We start from the raw sequence: 5,314 nt of genomic DNA, 5'->3' as shown, positions 1-5,314 counted from the left end.
CGGACTGAAAGGTCCCGGGTTCGATTCCAGTCAAGGGCATGTACCTTGGTTGCGGGCACATCCCCGATAGGGGGTGTGCAAGAGGCAGCTGGTCAATGTTTCTCTCTCATCGACGTTTCTAGCTCTCTATCTCTCTCCCTTCCTCTCTGTAAAAATACCAATAAAATATTTTTTTTTTTAAAAATTGCCCTAACCGTAGGGGAAAAAAACCTTCAGGGAAAGTGGAAGAGAGAGATAAAGACAGAGAGAAATGTCTTGGGGATGGTTGACATATATGCAGTTAAACTCCTTCTCCAATGCAAGACTTGACAAATGACCAACTTCTGTCATGTGACCACACTTCTTTCATTCAGGTGAGGCATTGGATTAGAAGTTGTCCAAGAACCCTAGCAGGTTTGACTTAGTGGCTAGAGCATCGGCCTGTGGACGGAAGGGTCCCGGGTTCGATTCCAGTCAAGGGCATGTACCCAGTAGGGGGTGTGCAGGAGGCAGCTGATCAATGTCTCTCTCTCATCAATGTTTCTAACCGTCTATCCTTCTTCCTTCCTCTCTGTAAAAAATCAATAAAATATATTTTTAAAATAATAATAAAAATAAATAAATAAAAATTGATATTAGAAAGCGGGGAGATGGGGAGAGAAGAGGAGAGAGAGGAAGAGAGAAACTGGGGATCAAATTCACAACCTGGGTATGTACCCTGACTAGGAATCGAACCTGTTACCTTTCAGTGTACTGGGGACGATGCTGCAAACAATGGAGGGAGCCACCTTGGCCAGGGCCCCAGAGCTTCTTAACTCCCACAGCATGTCACCAACAAAGGTAACGGGTCTGCACAGGAGACAGAAACATGGTTATTTTCTTGAAAGAACTCCAGAGACCAAGTTATACAATTTCTAACACGGGTATTCAGGGGCCTGGTAAACACAGAAACCACAGGAGGGCGGGGAGGGAAGAGAGGCAGAGCAGGATGTCTGCCATAATTCGGCATTCACTTGCTCTGTTTTATAACAACGTCGGCTCTATAGAATAAAGCCAAATATGCTTTCTGTGTTTCTGAGTCTTTAAGGCCCAGGCAGCGTGGGCAATGGGTAGGTTTGCCATGGCAACCAGTAATTCAACTGCCCACTAAACTGAAAAGCAACAACCGAAAATCCCTAGCAAATAAAGCGTGGTACCTGTTAGTGACAGTTATCTGTTTATTACAGTCTGACTTTGAGCGCTAAAAATACAAACACCGAGAATGCCCTGCTACGATTAAGAAAGCAAGGTTGTTGTTGTTGTTGTTGTTTTCTTTTCAAGAACTCTCAGACAGAAAAGAAGAAAATAAACAAGTTCTGAAAGTGTTTACATGCCAAGCCTCTTTTATGACCCCAGAAGAATGCTCCCACTATCCACACCACTGCACAAAAGAAGCCAGCAGGATTAAGCAATTCAGAAATCCAGAGCAACACGAGGTAGTAAGACCTCAGCCAGTCAGTGTCCTACATCGGACTTCCTCCAACAAAGGCCTGAGACCACACTGAGTTAGGAGATGTGTGCTTTGCACACACACATACGCATACATACACACACACACACACACACACACACACACAAACAATTTTTAATTTTATAACTCCAAAAAATATCAGAAAACTCCTCCATCAATAGTCAATCTATTTAAATAATTTGCTGAGAGACTGTTGTGCATTTTTTAAGACACCAGAGCTATAAAAGCCAGAGAGACCCAGTGTCTGACCTCTCTATAAGCTCACAATTGGGGACCTGGGGGAAAAACAGACCCTTAAACCAAATGACCAGGGTTCCCAAGTGCTGTGGGCTCTACTGTGACTTCCCCAAAAAAAATCTGTATGTTGAAGTTCTAAACCTAAGAACATAACTGTATTTGAAGATGGGCTCTTTAAAGAGGTAATTAAGTTACAGCAAAGTCACTCAGGGTGAGCTCTAATCCAGGCTGACTGGTGTCCTTATGGGAACAGGAAATTTGGATACCGACGCATACAGAGGGAAGATGATGGGAAGACACAAAGAGCAGACAGACATCTACAAGCCAAGGAGGGAGGCCTAAAACAGACCTTTCCCTCGTGGGTGTGCTGGGCCCGAGTGGTGTGGCTCAGTGATTGAGCATCGTTCCAATAACCAGGAGGTCGCCAGTTTGATTACCGGTCAGGGCACATGCCCGGATTGTGGGCTTGATCCCCAGAAGGCAGCATGCAGGATTGATGTTTCTCTCTCTCTCTCTTTCCTCTCTGAATCAATAAAACCATATTTTTTTAAAAAAAGAAATATGTAACACCTTAATCAATAGAGAAAATATATATACACTTGCTGGAAAGGATCCCTCATGGTTAACTGGGCCCAAATTCATAATCAGCATCAAAAGAACAAAATGCAGCCAAAGCCGGTTTGGCTCAGTGGTAGAGTGTCGGCCTGCGGACTGAAAGGTCCCAGGTTCGATTCCGGTCAGGGGCATGTACCTTGGTTGCGGGCACATCCCCGGTAGGGGGTGTGCAAGAGGCAGCTGGTCGATGTTTCTCTCTCATCGATGTTTCTAGCTATCTCTCTCCCTTCCTATCTGTAAAAAATCAATAAATTTTTTTTAAAAGAACCAACTGCAAATTAATACTCAATTCTAGTAAATTATATGTAAGCTGAAAATTTTAGGGAGCAGGTTATTGGTGACTGCAATTTACTTTGAAATGCATTTTCTAAAACCCCAACATGAATGAATGGAAATATAGATATGTAATAAACAAGTGCATGTTAATGGCAAAATACAGGTGGGTGTTCACTATAAAAAATCTTTTGACTTTGCCAGCTAAGAGTCTTGGAAGTGTCAATAGATGAAAGTTTTTGGTTTTATATGGTAAAAATGTTCCTGACTTCCTTGAGGGAATTAAAAAAGAACTAGGGAAAGAAATGAGTGAATCAACTCCAAAATATTTTACACTCTTTGACTACAAAAACTGACATTTTTGTTAGGATCGAAATGGGAAGGTGCTGCAGTGCAGGAGAGAGCTCATCTTGAGCATGAACTGTTCACCTAAACATGCAGGACCCACTGGAGAAGTGACAAGTGAGCTCAGTGCCAGGGCTTTCCCACCATTTCCCGTGCTTTCTGACCTTCCCCGGTTTCACTGGGCATTGGAGCCTAGGAGGATACGAAACACCTCGATACAACTCCTCCGCCTGAGCACATCCTGTCCCAGAGTCCTGAGAGGTGACCTTGAGCAAAAGTACCAGGAGCCCTGAGCATTGAGGCAGGGCGAAGGAGCAGGCAGTCATACCACCAGGACCGTGGGCAGGTGGCCAGCTGTGTGCCATGTCACACCAGGTTAAGGCAAGGGTAATCTGCCAACCTTTAGCTACAGGTAATCTGTCACCCCACCCCCAAGCACCCCTAACACATTCTATAATCTTTTCAGCTGCGTTGTTTACAAATCATACCACAACTGGTAGCCCTAGAAGGCTGCTGGAGGGCATACAGTCCAATCCCTCACTTTATAGAAGGGAACTGAACCAGAAAGGTGAAGAGACCGCCTTAAGGTCCTTGAAAAGCAGAATCACAACTGGATCACAAAAGGTATCCTCCATCCTGAGACAATGTTGAGAATATTTAAATCTCAAAAGACAGGCAATTCTTCCTTCCCTTTTGGGGACTTGTCATTTTTACTAGCAGGAAGCACCAAGCTGACTGTTTCTGCCCTACGTTAGACGCACACCGTGGGCAATGATAGCGCCACCAGGACACTGAGGTCCTTCCCCGTGCTTTCTTGTTTGAGGCGCTGGTCATGGGATGTGGACTTGGTCATCTCTTATCACTTGCTTAGATTCTCCCGAGGACGTTACTGGAAATCAGTGGAATCTGAAGGTGGAGGTCACCAGTCAGTCTTGACTGTCAGCTGTGTGCCTGCTGAGAGTCTCTGGAGAGATTCTGCGCTTCCTTCAAGACAGGCCTTCTCGCTACTACACACATTCCACCCGGTGTTGTTCTAAGTGGCTCTGATCCTCTGGTGTCTGAAAAACCACCCCAGGGCAACCAACTTTCCCTGCTGTGAAGAGCAGTTCTCACATGGCTGCCAGCGCACTGGCCAGTTGTTAAATAAACTTTTAGACAGACGAACAATGAAGGAAGCTAATGCCAAAATGTTAACAGGTCCAACCGAGTGTAAAAACTAAAACCAGATCCATGAATTGGCTGTCTCTGTTCATACAGCGTTTCCAGATTTAGAAGGCATTTAACCTATTTTCCATCAACCACACACTTATTTCTAGCTCAATGTTTCCTATTATACTGTAGGAAAGGGGGGCGAAATACAACATAAATGTATGTAATAACCCACAGCATATGGTCAACATCGTGATCGACTCCCAAAAGGAAGTTATACTGTTTTTCCCTCCTGCAAGCACCCCTTCCAGGGAGCCCCAAGAAGTGCTTAGCGCAGAGAAGAGGGGGTAAGTTGGTGGAGGAAGTTTGGGGAATGCTGCATCCCACGGAACACTACCTCAAAGGATTCACAATGCACAGAGAACAGGGTTGACATAGAGACACCTCAGTAACCTTGTTTATCCTGGCATTTCCAAATGTATTTAAACAAGAAGCCTATTTTCTTCCACCTAACATCACTTCATATGCCCAGAAAAATAGATGTTACTGGTCTGGGAAACAAACACAGGGAATGCCCACTTAAGTAACTGTCTTTACTTCCCCAGCATGGCCACAACCGCTAGGAAAGGATGTTGGATGTGGAGTGGAGGCGGGTGCTGAGGCACCTTATCCCATTCATGGCTAAGACTGATTCTTGACGAGATAGAGTCCCCCCCCCTCTCCTCTCAACAACTCTTTCCCAGAAAGACTACCTTGCCAGATACGGCAAGCCACTACCAGCTGGCATTGCAGGAAACAACCCTTGCTGGAATCTCTAAACAAACTCTAAAACCTTCTTCTAAAAAAAGAGCACCTAGCCAGTTTGGCTCAGTGGATAAGAGTGTTGGCCTGAAGGGTCCCAGGTTCAATTCTAGTCAAGGGCACATACCCAGATTGTGGGCTCAATTCTCACTACAGGGTCTGCAAGAGGCAATCAATGATTCTCTCTCATCATTGATGTTTCAATCTCTCTCCCTTCCTCGTTGAAATCAATTTAAAAAAAATATTTGTTTAAACTGTTAAAAAAAAAACACAAAAATTACGCACAGACATTCTCGTTCTAAATTAAAGATTTACGTCAGAGACCCTGCTACATTCAAGAAAAGGTGAAAGATAAATTCTAAATGGTCTTACAAAAATGTCGATAGAAAGATACCAAAACCACGC

The sequence above is a fragment of the Pipistrellus hanaki genome, assembly GCF_964339955.1.
Source record: "Pipistrellus hanaki genome assembly, chromosome: 13".
In the NCBI taxonomy this organism is placed as follows: Eukaryota; Metazoa; Chordata; class Mammalia; order Chiroptera; family Vespertilionidae; genus Pipistrellus; species Pipistrellus hanaki.
Note: the sequence above shows the minus strand (reverse complement) of the source record.